Source organism: Ambystoma mexicanum, chromosome 2q (genome assembly GCF_040938575.1).
Source record: "Ambystoma mexicanum isolate Mex_15411 chromosome 2q, UKY_AmexF1_1, whole genome shotgun sequence".
NCBI classification, from domain to species: domain Eukaryota; kingdom Metazoa; phylum Chordata; class Amphibia; order Caudata; family Ambystomatidae; genus Ambystoma; species Ambystoma mexicanum.
This window is the reverse complement of record NC_090924.1, coordinates 606,542,437-606,560,562: the sequence shown is the minus strand read 5'-3', so window position 1 is coordinate 606,560,562 and position 18,126 is coordinate 606,542,437.

The following is an 18,126-nucleotide window of genomic DNA, read 5'->3' as shown; positions in this document are numbered from 1 at the left end:
ACCTGTCCCATTTGAGTAAGTCACATTTATGTTGAGTTACAATTGAAGTGAAACACTAGTGGAGATCTGGAAAGGATACCTCTGTGAAAGGATGTGGTTTTAAGGTGTTGAACGCCACAAAAATGGTTATCCTTTAGCATGCAATGGAGTGAGCAGCATCGAATGGTGCCCTGGACTTTGATTTCTTAGCTCATGTCTTTGCCCTGATTTATTTTGGGATGTTTGATCGACTGGGAGTCGCTTATCCTTGTGTTTCTTAATGTGGGCAGTGCAGCCACAGGGTCACGAGGTAGCCCAGATCGTATCCCCAGGAACACTTCATACATGATGCACATGAGTTTAACATTGATCCTGAAATGGACTGACAACTGATCTAAGTCCTTCAGCCCTCGAACAGCATTATCAAACTTCTTCAGCTCTAAATCAAAATGAAAGCCAGCAAATGGAGAAGAAATGCAGAGATCCTATTATAAATAACTTACCCTCACTTATATCAATGCTGACGGTCGGTCATACAATCGAGGGGATCTTACTAAGATTTGAACCCCGGTCTGGAGAAGATGGTTTGTCCTTGACAGATTAAATCTACTGGCTCTGAACAAACGCACACGATGGGCAAATGGGGAAACCAAGTACAGATGTCACAAGGGACAGGAAGAAGATCTGACTCCTTTTTTGTTTTTATTTGTCCTCGCTTATTAGGCCTTCGCAGACTCTGGCTCATACAATTTTGTAGGGTAAGTAAAATGAGGACATTGTAATGGGTTATTTATAGCACGTTAAATACTCAAAGGTTTTTAAGCACGGACCCAGGAATCGACCCTGACGAGACAAGCGTGTTGCCTCTGAGCTATCCCCCCGAGATGGAGGGACATGTCGATCAGCAATGAGGTATGTGATGAATTCTGAAGACCCGGATTTCATATAAAGTATGGCAGAGTTTCTCAAAGGAGCAGATCTTTTTAAAGAAACTTACATTTATTATGATGGTTTTTAACCAATGATGATATGTTGGTAAAATGTTGTTGTTTTTTGTGTTGCGTATAAGTAAATGGAGGAATCTGGATAAAAAACATATTTGTTGCTGTCTTCAGTCCCCAGAAAATCTCGAGCTCTTGATTTTGGATTCTTGGTAGTTTCTTGAGCCGCTGTAGTCTTGAGCTGGGCCGTACAGACAATTTTTCCATAGTCCAGCTTCAACACAACCAAAGATCTGACAAGTTCAATCTTCCCTCAACCACAATGAAAAGGGTGTTAAGTTGCCCATTATTTGGCATACGGATATATAATATATATTTTTGATACATAGTAAATAGCACTTTCTTAAGAATACACGGTTAACTTGAACAAGTGGTGTAGAGTGCTCATAACAGCACAAGGGAGCTAGGACGAGAAGTCAGGGGAAAGAAAAGACGGCATGCCCAGAGATAGGCTGTGAAAATCTAATGATGAAAGCATTAATGAATGTATTTAATTGGTTATATAAAGCACAATAGGTATCAATATGCATCAATAAATGGCTTCATATACTGTTATTACATCACAGTACAAAGGATCGCCCGTGATCAGTTTAATTTGCCATGTAGATATAGACCTTTCCCAATCTCTTAAGACTGGTGTTAGATTAGTAAACAATACAAGTAATAGTATGTGTGACGAACGCTATTTAGGGGTCCTAAAAATTACATCGACCAGCCGGCGATGCAGTGTGTGTCAGTGTAATCACATAAAACCACATGGCTCACATGAGCACCCTGGTGAAGTGGTTGATATACATGGATACAGTTACCTGAGGATGGATAGATAAGCAGTAAAACAAAAAATGTAGATAGGCCACCCATATTTCCTGAGTCCAGCCCTCAGGGGCGTCCTCCAATAGAATGATGTCAAGGCAGTCAGCCGCTCGTCTATTAAGCCAGTCAACGCTTTGCTTACACAGGGCATGTTTCAGGTATCTCCAAATCAGAAGGTGGGTGGTCTGCAGTCTCAAGCATGCGTCAACGGCGTTCCAGAAAAGAGGGCGTTGTTCCCAGAGGGATTCTGTGTTAATCCTCCTGAAAGCTGATTGGTGACTTGCGATGATAGGACCTAACCAGACAGTTTTGCTGGGACACAGGGCGTGGCATGCTTCTTTGGATATTGTAGGTTCTTGCTCATACAAGATTGAATTTACAATCTTTCCATGCACTTCACTGGTTGTCAAGGACATCATTTTGAGGCAGGTTTAATTGTTTCTTGATTCTACACAGTAAAACATTAACTAAACTAGACAAGGTGGGCGTGGGGCTTGTTGCAGAATCTTTGCACTGGTGCAGCAAAAATTAGCACTAGGGCCCCAATGTACAAAACATTATTTTAATGCATGTCTGCATCCGGGCAACATTTGTTCTAATCCTAGTCTTTTTCCTGGGTGGAAAACTGCATTGAAAGAATGTTTTCGACACCAGAGACATGTTTTCCCTACTGCTAAGTGCACTTGCATCAATCCAACGTTTCTGTAATATGGCCCTGCCTTTGCACCCTCACCCCATGTAAATGACCGAATCTGTGCTAATAACGCGGCCAAGCTCCTAAGGGGAAGGAATAGCAGATCAGAAAGCTGACCTTCCGAACTATGAGCATTTGGCCATGCAGGTGCTGTGTAATGCAGGAACCAGGTTATCATCATTTTGCTGAACAGGGGGATATTAATAGGTTGCCAGCCATAGAAAACATTGTTTTAATGTAGGGGCGGCAACCTCCTTTTGCATCATTGTTTATTAAATCAGGGTCAATCAATGACAATTTCACGTGGCATACAAATAGCATTTACTGATTGACAAACTTATTTCTATACTTTAAAGTATAGCTCAATTAGTTGTAAAACGTAAGCTTTTCGACATCAATGTATGAAAGTTCTACTGGAACTGGTTGCATCTATGCACCAAACACCATCAATGTTAAGGTGGGTTTAAAAATGAAAGGAAAGACCCTTCCACCATGTTATGTGTGCGCAGAATAGTCCATTGCAGTTAGCAAGGCACACAGAGTACATGCAATGCTTACATTGTGTTTTATAGGACATCATTGCCATATATGGCAGCACTATTTCATACATAGCTTTATCAGACCAAAAGCATTCATGTGGTTGTTACTTCCTTGAGAGCTGTAGGGGTTTTTCTTGCAGTTGGTAAACATGCCCTAGATGCACCAATCAGAAAGGTGCTAACGTCACTAGATGTCCTCAATGAGCATGGCATGTGTATGCGATTCTTTTCGGCTGGGCTATTTCTTCACATTTTGTGTTCTGCAGTAAACGTTTCTCTGCCCCATGCAAATAGTGGCCGTGGGGCGGGTACATGTGAAGAGGGGGGGGGGGGGCTGTATGCTGTGGTTGGAGAGGGGTGAACACACTGAGAGGACCTGGGATAGGGATAGCAGGATGTGGAAAGAATGGTTGGGCCTATGAGGCCTAAAGGTGAAAGGTTCATGAGGACGACGTGCACCTCCCAAAAAAGTGTTAGGGTCCCGGACTAAGGAGAGGGAGAAGGGCTACACAGCTCCGATGCAGTGAACACGTAAAAGATGGGGGCAGGAGTGGGAATACTGAGGGCAGACTTGTTTGCCGAGTAAAGAACACTCATGGAAGAGTAGTCCCGATCCAGTTGTGGCATCTTGGAGAGCTGTTGTTTTTGGGCTGGCAAAGCTATGTATAACATACCACCTACATTAAAGTGTGTGAATATTTGGCTTCATTTGCATAACCATGGTTCTTACCTCAGTCGTTCTGAACTGCAGAAGAAGTGGCTAATAGGAGCCACTGTGACATATGTGACTTGTGTGGCTTGCCAATTCCATGGTATATTTCTCCACTGGGCAACATTTTAACTCAGGGAAACATGTATTTCCATTATCCAAAGAAGCATAGCTTTTATAAATTGGAATGTTTGCAGCTGTAGGCAGAGTTAAGCTGTAAGTCACTCTGCATGGGACATCAATCTATGTTTTATGTAGCACCTCATGTCGGATGCCTTCTGCTTCTAAGCTCTGTAATAACAGTTTTGTTATCATAGGCACATCATTTGGGGGTCCCCTAGACATGTCCTTGCGACCCCTGAGACACTGGACAATGACGCAGTTCCAAAAGCAGATATCTGTGTTGCACCTGAAAAGGGCAGTTGTAAATGCAGCTAAATGTGCCACAGCTTTTTTCACCTAAAATCTAGATCTTGTTAGCTGGAGAAATAACAGGGATGCAGGAAATACTATGAAGCCACCATCACTAACAGGTTGGCAGTCCATTAATGAAGAATGCCTGAGTAGATGGGTTCAGAGGTGGGGCTGTCTGTGCAGCTCCTACCCAATACTGTATCAACAGGAAAGATATGGGCGCTAGGTCTATCTAGCTGGGAAAGGGAGGACAGCCTACAGCACAGCATGAACGCAAATCTCATCAGTGTTTCTCGTTGTCTGCTTTGCATAGAGCCAGAGAGCCATTGGGTCCATGATGAGAGGGGTGTGCTTCAGTGACATCTGCCACCAATCCTGCCTGGGCCCTGTGTGACCTGACCCAGATCTGCCAGACCTGCATAACAGGCACACTGACGATAGACGCAAGGTGAGATCATTAATGCGGCTTTGAAGTAAACCATCTGTTGCCTCCTCAAGCGAAAACAATATATATATATTTGTAAGGATAGCTCAGGGTTAACACACTTGCTTTGGGAACAAGAGGATGCAGTGCAACATGGGTTCAGTTCCTGGTCCAGTGCTTAGAATCTGGAGGAGGGTGGCATTAAGCAACATATAAAGAACCAAAGAAAATAATAAAATGGTCCTTTTCTGGGGTGATGTCATGGAGCTGCTGTTTATATTTTAAAATTAAAATAACTTGGCATTTCTATGACCTGTAAAACATCCTTCCCCTCTATCTCCCATCTAAAAAAAAACTGTGGGCTACTTACCAAATAAGCAAAACATGAAAGTGATGGCTGGAAGGTTTCAAATCATTCATAACCACTGGCACAGCTCTGGGCTTGACGCATATGCTTGAGGCTCAATGTTCTGGAGTCTGGTACTGGAGACTTAAGATATTGGGATAGAGTGCTTGAGACATAATGTGTTGTAAGAGAGTCAAAATGCATTGAATGCAGATATAAAATGTTTGAGGAGTGTAATTGACACACTGTTGGGCTGTGTTGGGCTGTTGAAGGAGGGTACTGGAGACTTAAATTGCTAGTTTGCTTGAAGTGAGTTGTGTTGGAGAATGATGGAAATGTAAGTTGCTGTAGGGTGGCACTGTGTAAACCTGAAGGTTTTGGAGGAAGACATTGGAGGTGTAAGGTGTTGGATGGCTGGAGTGGGTGCCAGTAATTTAAAGCTGTTGACAGAGGGTCCTTAGCGACTGGCAATTCAGGGTCGGGTGCCCATGGTGAAAATGGTTGGGAGATATTCAGGCTCTGGGTGCTGGCGGGATTGGGTTGCTATGCAGTGGTTCAAAGTGCAGTATTAACAAGAAAATCCCTGCGCATATTGTCCAAGTGCAAAAGCATGAAGTGGTACAACCTCTGATAGTCTTCTGGTTGGACTTGTGTTGGTCAGTTGCTGTTTCCAGTCTGTGGCCAGACACTTGGAAGGCACTGTATTTTTGTGCTTTGGGGGTTTAGGCCTTTTCGAGATGCTCTGTCTGTTCACAGTTTAGCCCGAGTGATGTGCGATAGTACAGGTTGTTGTGTTGAAGGCTTTCTTACATTCACAGTAATTTGGTAAAAATGGACCTATACATACTGATATTGTTGTTACATATGGTGATCCATTCTTGTATGCCATGTATATCATATTACAGTGATATTGTAACCATATTTTTCTTAGTGTACTGAGGAACAATGCTATGTGATACACCTTCCTGTTTTGTCAAAGAGTGAAAAGCCATGTGCCATCAGTTTCTGTGATGTCACTTGGGGACGGGTCAAATGACATCACTTCCGTTACCTTCAGCATTTTGATGAAATGACATCACTGTTAATTATCTCACATTTTAAGCACACTCAATGGATCGATGTTGAATGGATGAAAAGCTGAATGTGCAAAGCCATAGGATTCAAACTTCAAAAGTGTAGGCTGGTTGCATTTCAGCAGCGACAACTTAACTCATGAACTAGCCACTTAGTCTTGTGTAGGGGTGCGAAATCTGCACTGGAATACACTTTCTGACCATACCGCAAAATCAGCATTACGTTTCCGCTGCCACTGACATTTTGCCTGGTTTTATGTTTTATGTGGTTTCGCGCAGAGTGTGGTATTTCATTTCTATTTTAATTTTGTGTAGCGTGACGAGGAACTTTGCACAGCTCTTGTTTTTCGATCCATGTTAGTTTCGTGCAGCGACACAAGAAACTTTGTGTGGGCCTTTTTTCGATCCTTACTAGGTTTGTGACACGAGAAACTTTGTTCAGGTTTTTTTTTATCTGTACTTGGATTTGTGCAGTGGGACGAACAACTTTGTGTGGGTCTTCTTGATCTGTGCCTTTTTTTAGCACCAACACATGAAACTTCGCACAGGCTTATTTTAGATCTGTACCAGTTTTGCATTGCGGCATGAGATACTTTGCATGTTTTTATCGAGCCCTGCTTGGTTCGCTCAACAGCATGAGAAACTTCATATAGCCTTTTATTCGATGCATTGTAGGTTTGTGCAGTAGCATGAGAAATTGCGTGGCATTCTTTTCGATTTGTGCTATGTTAACGCAGCAACATGAGAAACTTGGTGCCGCTCTTTTTGGTTTGTGCTAGAAACTTTGTGCAGCTTTTTGTTCGATTCATACTAGGTTTGAGCAGCGGCATGAGACACATTTTGCCACACTCTTTTCAATTCATGCCAGAAACTTTGTGCCACTCTTTTCGATACGTGGTAGGTTCATGCAAAGGCACAAGAAACTACTTACCAAATAAGCAAAACATGAAAGTGATGGCTGGAAGGTTTCAAATCATTCATAACCACTGGCACAGCTCTGGGCTTGACGCATATGCTTGAGGCTCAATGTTCTGGAGTCTGGTACTGGAGACTTAAGATATTGGGATAGAGTGCTTGAGACATAATGTGTTGTAAGAGAGTCAAAATGCATTGAATGCAGATATAAAATGTTTGAGGAGTGTAATTGACACACTGTTGGGCTGTGTTGGGCTGTTGAAGGAGGGTACTGGAGACTTAAATTGCTAGTTTGCTTGAAGTGAGTTGTGTTGGAGAATGATGGAAATGTAAGTTGTTGTAGGGTGGCACTGTGTAAACCTGAAGGTTTTGGAGGAAGACATTGGAGGTGTAAGGTGTTGGATGGCTGGAGTGGGTGCCAGTAATTTAAAGCTGTTGACAGAGGGTCCTTAGCGACTGGCAATTCAGGGTCGGGTGCCCATGGTGAAAATGGTTGGGAGATATTCAGGCTCTGGGTGCTGGCGGGATTGGGTTGCTATGCAGTGGTTCAAAGTGCAGTATTAACAAGAAAATCCCTGCGCATATTGTCCAAGTGCAAAAGCATGAAGTGGTACAACCTCTGATAGTCTTCTGGTTGGACTTGTGTTGGTCAGTTGCTGTTTCCAGTCTGTGGCCAGACACTTGGAAGGCACTGTATTTTTGTGCTTTGGGGGTTTAGGCCTTTTCGAGATGCTCTGTCTGTTCACAGTTTAGCCCGAGTGATGTGCGATAGTACAGGTTGTTGTGTTGAAGGCTTTCTTACATTCACAGTAATTTGGTAAAAATGGACCTATACATACTGATATTGTTGTTACATATGGTGATCCATTCTTGTATGCCATGTATATCATATTACAGTGATATTGTAACCATATTTTTCTTAGTGTACTGAGGAACAATGCTATGTGATACACCTTCCTGTTTTGTCAAAGAGTGAAAAGCCATGTGCCATCAGTTTCTGTGATGTCACTTGGGGACGGGTCAAATGACATCACTTCCGTTACCTTCAGCATTTTGATGAAATGACATCCCTGTTAATTATCTCACATTTTAAGCACACTCAATGGATCGATGTTGAATGGATGAAAAGCTGAATGTGCAAAGCCATAGGATTCAAACTTCAAAAGTGTAGGCTGGTTGCATTTCAGCAGCGACAACTTAACTCATGAACTAGCCACTTAGTCTTGTGTAGGGGTGCGAAATCTGCACTGGAATACACTTTCTGACCATACCGCAAAATCAGCATTACGTTTCCGCTGCCACTGACATTTTGCCTGGTTTTATGTTTTATGTGGTTTCGCGCAGAGTGTGGTATTTCATTTCTATTTTAATTTTGTGTAGCGTGACGAGGAACTTTGCACAGCTCTTGTTTTTCGATCCATGTTAGTTTCGTGCAGCGACACAAGAAACTTTGTGTGGGCCTTTTTTCGATCCTTACTAGGTTTGTGACACGAGAAACTTTGTTCAGGTTTTTTTTTATCTGTACTTGGATTTGTGCAGTGGGACGAACAACTTTGTGTGGGTCTTCTTGATCTGTGCCTTTTTTTAGCACCAACACATGAAACTTCGCACAGGCTTATTTTAGATCTGTACCAGTTTTGCATTGCGGCATGAGATACTTTGCATGTTTTTATCGAGCCCTGCTTGGTTCGCTCAACAGCATGAGAAACTTCATATAGCCTTTTATTCGATGCATTGTAGGTTTGTGCAGTAGCATGAGAAATTGCGTGGCATTCTTTTCGATTTGTGCTATGTTAACGCAGCAACATGAGAAACTTGGTGCCGCTCTTTTTGGTTTGTGCTAGAAACTTTGTGCAGCTTTTTGTTCGATTCATACTAGGTTTGAGCAGCGGCATGAGACACATTTTGCCACACTCTTTTCAATTCATGCCAGAAACTTTGTGCCACTCTTTTCGATACGTGGTAGGTTCATGCAAAGGCACAAGAAACTACTTACCAAATAAGCAAAACATGAAAGTGATGGCTGGAAGGTTTCAAATCATTCATAACCACTGGCACAGCTCTGGGCTTGACGCATATGCTTGAGGCTCAATGTTCTGGAGTCTGGTACTGGAGACTTAAGATATTGGGATAGAGTGCTTGAGACATAATGTGTTGTAAGAGAGTCAAAATGCATTGAATGCAGATATAAAATGTTTGAGGAGTGTAATTGACACACTGTTGGGCTGTGTTGGGCTGTTGAAGGAGGGTACTGGAGACTTAAATTGCTAGTTTGCTTGAAGTGAGTTGTGTTGGAGAATGATGGAAATGTAAGTTGTTGTAGGGTGGCACTGTGTAAACCTGAAGGTTTTGGAGGAAGACATTGGAGGTGTAAGGTGTTGGATGGCTGGAGTGGGTGCCAGTAATTTAAAGCTGTTGACAGAGGGTCCTTAGCGACTGGCAATTCAGGGTCGGGTGCCCATGGTGAAAATGGTTGGGAGATATTCAGGCTCTGGGTGCTGGCGGGATTGGGGTGCTATGCAGTGGTTCAAAGTGCAGTATTAACAAGAAAATCCCTGCGCATATTGTCCAAGTGCAAAAGCATGAAGTGGTACAACCTCTGATAGTCTTCTGGTTGGACTTGTGTTGGTCAGTTGCTGTTTCCAGTCTGTGGCCAGACACTTGGAAGGCACTGTATTTTTGTGCTTTGGGGGTTTAGGCCTTTTCGAGATGCTCTGTCTGTTCACAGTTTAGCCCGAGTGATGTGCGATAGTACAGGTTGTTGTGTTGAAGGCTTTCTTACATTCACAGTAATTTGGTAAAAATGGACCTATACATACTGATATTGTTGTTACATATGGTGATCCATTCTTGTATGCCATGTATATCATATTACAGTGATATTGTAACCATATTTTTCTTAGTGTACTGAGGAACAATGCTATGTGATACACCTTCCTGTTTTGTCAAATAGTGAAAAGCCATGTGCCATCAGTTTCTGTGATGTCACTTGGGGACGGGTCAAATGACATCACTTCCGTTACCTTCAGCATTTTGATGAAATGACATCCCTGTTAATTATCTCACATTTTAAGCACACTCAATGGATCGATGTTGAATGGATGAAAAGCTGAATGTGCAAAGCCATAGGATTCAAACTTCAAAAGTGTAGGCTGGTTGCATTTCAGCAGCGACAACTTAACTCATGAACTAGCCAATTAGTCTTGTGTAGGGGTGCGAAATCTGCACTGGAATACACTTTCTGACCATACCGCAAAATCAGCATTACGTTTCCGCTGCCACTGACATTTTGCCTGGTTTTATGTTTTATGTGGTTTCGCGCAGAGTGTGGTATTTCATTTCTATTTTAATTTTGTGTAGCGTGACGAGGAACTTTGCACAGCTCTTGTTTTTCGATCCATGTTAGTTTCGTGCAGCGACACAAGAAACTTTGTGTGGGCCTTTTTTCGATCCTTACTAGGTTTGTGACACGAGAAACTTTGTTCAGGTTTTTTTTTATCTGTACTTGGATTTGTGCAGTGGGACGAACAACTTTGTGTGGGTCTTCTTGATCTGTGCCTTTTTTTAGCACCAACACATGAAACTTCGCACAGGCTTATTTTAGATCTGTACCAGTTTTGCATTGCGGCATGAGATACTTTGCATGTTTTTATCGAGCCCTGCTTGGTTCGCTCAACAGCATGAGAAACTTCATATAGCCTTTTATTCGATGCATTGTAGGTTTGTGCAGTAGCATGAGAAATTGCGTGGCATTCTTTTCGATTTGTGCAATGTTAACTTGCGTGGCATTCTTTTCGATTTGTGCAATGTTAACGCAGCAACATGAGAAACTTGGTGCCGCTCTTTTTGGTTTGTGCTAGAAACTTTGTGCAGCTTTTTGTTCGATTCATACTAGGTTTGAGCAGCGGCATGAGACACATTTTGCCACACTCTTTTCAATTCATGCCAGAAACTTTGTGCCACTCTTTTCGATACGTTGTAGGTTCATGCAAAGGCACAAGAAACTTCAGGCGGCTGGTTTCGGTTCATGAGACGGCACAATAAACTTCACACCGCTCCTTTCATTATGCAGGGGTGGCGGAACAACATTTAGCGGTGAAATAGATCGAAATCTTACAGATTTCACTTCCGTGGCTGGTGGAACAGAATTTTACAATTTCACCCACTGCTTGTCTGGAGGCATTAAAAAGAAAACGTACACTCATTTGTGACTATGTTAACAAGACATGGACTTTCTTGTTTTTAAATATAAATATTTTTACTGTGCTATATCGATTCCAATCACAGAAAGAACCACTGAGACGTTAAACAACATTGTAAGAATACATGTAAGAATCGAAGTAAACTCAAAATACACAGACCACTTCTCATTGAGGTGCAGCAAGTGTCCTTTTGGAAAATGTACCCCACTTGGACGAAAGGGCAGCATGAGTTTTCATCACATCCACTTACTGTCCCGAAACTCGAAAGGTAATTCAGTAACAGAGCATGCCACCTCACCTCCCTGCCTTAGGCAGGCCTTGACTCTGTGCCAACTTAAAAACACAAATTGGCCGATGTTGCCGTTATTCTTATAGCCTAATCTGTGGGAGGAGGACGGCAGACAATACTGTCCCAAAATGTCCTACCTTCCACAAGTCCCAAACACATCTGATATTTTAAAAAAAACGAAGGGTACCTTGTAGGCCTTGATCTTCCAGGCTATTAACAGTCAATTCAAAACAAATGTGAACAGGGCCTTTATGTCAACCCCAATTGATCCACCAGTATTTCTACTCAATTGTCATTTTTTCTCACACAAAATATATATGTATTCATGTACATTTAATAACAAAGACACATTTTATACATCCAATTTCCAACTACACAATTTTTAGAAATTCAAACATATTACATGACAAACGTTGTTATCTTATTTGATTTACAAGCACAACACAGAAATCCAATTGTTCTCCTTTGGGATCTATACCTCTCATAGATCCGAATTCTACTATGTAATCAATTATCCAAAACCCCAGATATTTTACAAGGTTATTTTGACTCCTTATTTTTGCTAGACCTGCCCTTTGTTTGCAGTGTCGTTGATGTTTCCAACAAAAAAGTCGACACAGTGTGTTTCGGCCATCATGTAAACCAAAGGTGTGGTTCTAAATATTTGTGGCTTTCGTCAGGACCTGACACATTTTTTCATTAAGTTCCAACAATGTATGTTCTGTGTATACAAGAGAAAATTGTTTGTGTGTATTAAAAGGGTGCACAGGATTTAACATGTGTATTTAAAAAAGTGTGACTCAATGCACCTATGGTAATTCCAATTGGCCCACTAAGAATAATTGTAAATACGGTCGTCAGTCGTCCAAGCCTGTGAGTAAAGTAAATCTGTAACTGTGAATGACGGAATTTAACAAGTATGAAACAAATATATTATATCATCTGCAATCTTATCTGTGGATTCAGGCCAGTCCCTTGAATGGCTGTCCTTTCCAAGTCAGGATGTTGCTGTTATATTAGCATAGGCTTCCCATTAGGTGATACCTACAAACCAAGGAAACTATTAGCCATAGGAATATCGTAACAATGTGTCCACAGGAGGAATATTGTGTGTATATACTGTGACCTATGTGTCCTGCTTAACCTCTCTGAGGATGCAGCTGCTCCGTCTTTCAATTAAATTGGGCTCATAGTGTCTTTTTATATATATAATGAGTACAGAGACCCTTGGATAAATGCACTGTAAGCTCTGATTACCAAAGAAGGAAGGAAGCTTACCTTTATGGAGCTGTGTGAGTGTCCGTGTTCACTCGGTCTCCATCTGTATAGATGACCCGTGGTGCCCGCCCATTGCTAAGTAACAGGATGCAACACAAGAGTCACTCTACATCCAAACTAACAGTGCAACCATATTGGAGCAACCAATATCCAATGCCAGAGTGCTGCAACCGCTTAGCGATTATGCAGCCTCTGGTGATGCACCTTCCAAGTGCACACCCAGGAAAAATATTTGTTTGTGTAGTTTGTTTAGAACATAAATATTTTGAAAAAAATGTGATTTTGATACAAATGATTTTGAAATAATTATAATAATATATAGCAGCTATTTTAGGGAAAAGAACCATATGACTATATTGGTATACATGGATCATTTGGCAATATATTATGAAAAGAAATCCGGGAAAGGATTTTTTTCAACCCTGTGCACTGGGCTCCTTCCTGTAACGCTCACCTGATTCCCGTAGAGGCGCCGGTCTTGACTGGGCGTATACCGTATCTTCAAAGGTGATGTGTAACACACGGCTGGCTCTTTGGGCTGGACCTCTGTGCACTGTATGTCTGGCTCGAAGGGTAAAATGTCTGCAGATAGAAAATGTGGGATTAATGGACTGGGTTATTGAATGTCTCTCTCTTCTTCCCTTTCTCTTCTCCTGTAGAACCCCAAAGGTTAACGCTCTCACCTTAGGTAAGTGAACGCCGTGCTCTCCATCTGCCTCGAGGCAGGGTGCTGTAACCAGTTTCTTCACTGGATAAGGGGAGCAGGCCTCTTGACTTCAGAGGACTGCTGTCCGTCGTTTACTGCACGAACGGTAAGTTTCGAGTAATTCTAATGTCTTTAAAGTCTTTAGTAATGATGTCTCTTGTTTTGCAGGGTTCCGGCGATGGCGGATGGCGGGCTGAAGTGAGTTGAAGATGGAGCCCGTGTGATGAATAGAAGCGCCTGGAAGCACGTAAGTAAGCGCTTGTTGCCTGCTTCACGATGCGCTCTAACTGTCTTTTTATTTTGCAGGTACAAGTTCGGGGCGGCTGCAGGGTGCCGGAATACCCACTGGGTTAGATGTGGAAAGGAGTAATGGCACGTGAGTATTAAAGTTCCCCAATGTCTTTAAACGCACCTTGTTTTGTCTTTCAGATGCGGGATGCAGCGCCGAAGGCCTCCGGAGCGTGCGAAGAGTTGGTAAGCTTTTGTCTTTCAGATGCCGGAATGCAGTGTGAAGACCTCCGGAGCGCACGAAGAGTAGGTAAGCCTTTGTCTTTCAGATGCCGGAATGCAGCGCGAGGCGTTGGTGACAGCCGATGGACCAGGTAAGTGAAGAGCTGTCACTGAAGACCGTAATGCTAACCTGTTCTTTCTTGTCTTTATAGGTGTTGCTGAAGACTGGATTCAGAATGGTAAGCCTTTTTCCTTAGGCCCAGGATCAGATGCAGAAGACACGATGAGCGTTCTGCTGCTGAGGATGCAGAATAACGCAAAGCAAGATTCATCCATCGGGTGTGGTTTAAATAGCCTCCTGTAGTGCTTAGGTGTCTCCTTCCACAGCCACGCCTAGGTAAGAAAAGAGTTCCTGCTTTCCAGAAGAGTTCCAGTGTTCTGAATCTAGGGAGTGGCTCCTGCCCCACCCAACAGGAAAAGTAGTTCCAAACAGAAGAGGATCAGAGACTCAACTGGCAGGCAAGTAAGCAGCATGGTCTGCTGCAGGTAAGTCCACCCAAGCATTATGAGCCCGGCGCTTCCAGCGCTGGGACTGGGCATATTTATGAGCCTGGTGCCACTGGCGCCAGGACTGGGTCCAAAAGGTCCCAATTGGGACTGGTTGGCACTCGGAACCTGGGTTATGGATCTGCTTCCAAGGGAGTTGGGAAAACCCTGACCTTTTGGAAGCAGAGATCATGACACTTCCTGACCCCAGCAGGCAGAAGGTTAAGAAAATCATTGCATTAATGTTATTGGAATTTAGTCTCTGTACCTAAGCACCTATTCCCATTGGTATAGCTTCAAAGCACACGTTATAAGAAAATGGACAGAGGAGTTTATAATGTGTGCATACATTTTAGCCCATACGGGGTAGGTAAGGGTGTCCAAGTCCCTGCTAGTGACCCATGTCGAACTGGCTTGTGGATGGTGCTGTGAAGGTTGTTGGGAGAGTATGCAAATCAAGGAGACTGATTATGTGTCCTGCTAGACTGAATTTTTGTCATAGAACTTAGCTGCATTCTAGTGCTGTTTTGTGATGTATCTTCAAGTAGTGGATGATTGCAGATGTGTGCAGGTGGGTGGCCGTGCCTTTTGAGCGAAAAGGCTATCTACCATCGAGATGCAGCGTGAGTCATGGATGAATTCGTATTTCTTTGACGTGGTGCTGGTGTCATGACCACTGTGAGAGGGCACAAGTTGTGCCAAAAGCAGGCTCCCACCAGAACCCTGAGGCCTTAAAACCAGTGCAAAAGGGCTCCTGGAGCCAGTCCTGGCACCTTTGGCACCAGGCACATATGTAGGAAGGAAGGGCTGTTCAAACTAGCTCCCATTTATGTACATGGGCCTTTAAATCCAACATGGAAGCACCCACACAGTCTAATTCTAAGAACCAAGCCATGCGGTTTAGTGTTTTGGGTGTGGCAGGCCTGGAACTACTTTCCCTGGTACTACTTTACCTGGGCTATATAAACCACACCCTGACTGCAGAACACGCTTCATGTTATACTGCAACCAGCAGCGTGACGCTCACCGTGTCCAGCTCCTGGTCTTCAGCATCTTCCTGTAATCCTGCAAGAACAAGAACAAGATTATTCTGTCTTACCTGAGACAACACCATCCAGCACTCAGCATCTCAACTGGGCTGCAATCTGTGGAAACCGAGAGAAGAAGAAACATCACTCACCTGTGAGTACTAGCTTAAGGACTTCCGGCAAACCGCTACCACAGCTGCTTTTCGAACATTGTGACCTGCAATAACGAGAAAGGGAAAAACAATATTAGAACACACGCTTCCAAAACATTGAATTCCATCAGTCTCACCTGAATTCCATCGTGCTACGCCACGCTTCCATCCAGAGCACCACAGCAACATCTGCAAAGGAAAGAGACATATTCAGGTTCCCTTTCAATATTAAACAACCGCACAGCGCTGTACTTACCTTAACGGATTCCGGGGGCCTGTTTTTCATCGCGTTCTCATCCACTCGCAGCACCATAGTGGCCTGTGAGGAGAAGAACAAGAAAACACAGGTTAGGTTTAAAAGACAATAAAGGTGCTGCGCTTTGTGCTTTCTCTTACCTAGAAAATGTGCCTCTCCATCCGGCACGCCAGCATCAAGAACTTCGCACCTGAAAAGAAGGAGATAAAGACATTAAGAAATTCCCACCATAAACAAAACAAAGACTTACAATTCACAAACCTACCTGCCTACCAGCAGATTTGGGGTCACAGCAGGCCTAGGCCCAAGGAAAGCATACTGCACCAGTGAAGCAACTCGGGCAGCTCGCGAACAAACATCAAGCGCCCAGGACGGATAGCTCACCCTACAAATAACTAAGATTCATTATTCAGCACTGGGCAACTACGCATCCAGGGTTCCAGATCTCAGATCCTTCCAGACGCCGCCGGGGATATCAGGTGAGCGTAACAGCTGGTCCTGTCCTGTGGGTCTGCTGGAGCCCTTTCTCTGTGTTGCTAAGTACTTTCTTTCATGGATTCATCATTGTCCCATCCAAATTGTCAGGGGGTTGAAAATAAACCAAGGGGCAGATTGGATCCATCAGGACGCGCGGGAAGAGCCAGGTCTTGAGTGCCTTTCGGAAGGTGTTCCATATTGTAGGTTCTAGCATGGAAAAGGAGGATCCCACTATTCTGGTCGATTTGGTGCAGGTGATGACAAGGAGGTGAGCAGTGCCTTATCTCAGGTCTCTGCTGGGTCTTGGGGGGTGTACTTGTGTTGTAGATATTCTGGACCAGTCGTTTGTATGTGAGTGATGCACATAGTTTTGAAGGAGGATTGTCGCCTGACAGGGAGCCAGTGAAGAACATGGAGGGCAGGTGTGATGTGCTCTCTAGGGCTAGGGCTAGGTGGAGCCTGGCTGATATTTTTTGGACACTTTAGAGTTTATTGATTTGAGATTCAGGGGGACTTGGTATAGAGAATTGACATAGTCTAGGCGAGAGTGTACGATAGTCGTGATAGCGGTGACTGTGAGGGTAAGAGAGGTAGGCGAAGATGCGTCGTAGAATGCGCAGGTGTAGATAGCATGATTTCAACACAGAGTTGGTGTGGGTGAAAGTGTTAGATCTGCATCCGTGGTACATTCTTTACTGTGAATGATGTAGTAGGATGATAGCCTAGGTGGGGATGGCCAGGGGACGGGTCGATGTTTAGTGTACAGTCTTTCCACAGATCATGATTTCAGTTTTTCCAGGGTTGAGGAGGAGGTGGTTAGCTGTCATCCAGTGGTCGATTTCTGTGAGGCATGAGGTGAGGTCAGGAGGGTAGGATGTGCTCTGAGGAATCTTGAAATTGATCTAGGTGTCATCTGCATAGCTGTAGCAAGTTAGGCCATCTGAGTGGATAAGGGCAATGAGGGGGCTCAGGTAGAGTTAAAGAGCAGCTGTGAGAGGGAGGTGCCCTATGGTACTCTGTTGGTGACAGGGCGTGAGGTCGAGGAGAAAGGAGGCACGTGAACTAGGCAGGGTCGAGGAGGAGGTTGGGTTCTGTGAAAAGGCATAGCTGGGAATAGGCTGTACGGTCAATTAATTTAACTACGAAATGTTTTTTTTTTTTTTTAACTTTGGACGCTTCTCCTGTCTCCCCATTCTAAACTTTTAAAAACGAAAAGTCATCAGTTTCTAACTTACGGAGCAGAAACTCTACTGGAAGTTTCTACTTTTCCCAGGGCTACTCTGGATGGTCTCTTTTAAAGAAGAGAGTTTCATCTGCAAAAGGGTGTCTCTACCCCTATTCTCTGCTATGAATTGGGTTTGTTCCCCTTGTGCCCATGTGAAGTGGAAAATTCTTTATTTAGAAAGTTGGTATTGCTGAAGAGGGCTTTTTGTATGCTGTACTCAATCACTATCATCTGAGCATGAATGATAGTATTATGACTGCATGGGTGAAGCTCTGTTTAAACATCTGAGCTCTTTAGAAGCTTCAACCGACACGGTAATAGCTGCCCCTACTGTCATTAAAAGGTAACTTTGTTTGGATGACTGGATTATTGCCAAAAATGGCTGTAAAAAATGCAGTCTATTTACTTATACTAGTAGCGAGGAAAAACGCTAAACACAGAACCAGATTATTTAATGAAATTCCCAAACTCGGTATGGAGAATGCAATTAAGAGTTCGTTCATATGAGATGTTGGGGGTGCATCTAAAAATTGCACGTCACCTTAGAATATGTTGCTTCTTCTGTGCAGTCAATAAAGTTAAAACTTTAGATAATTTAATAGTAAATTGT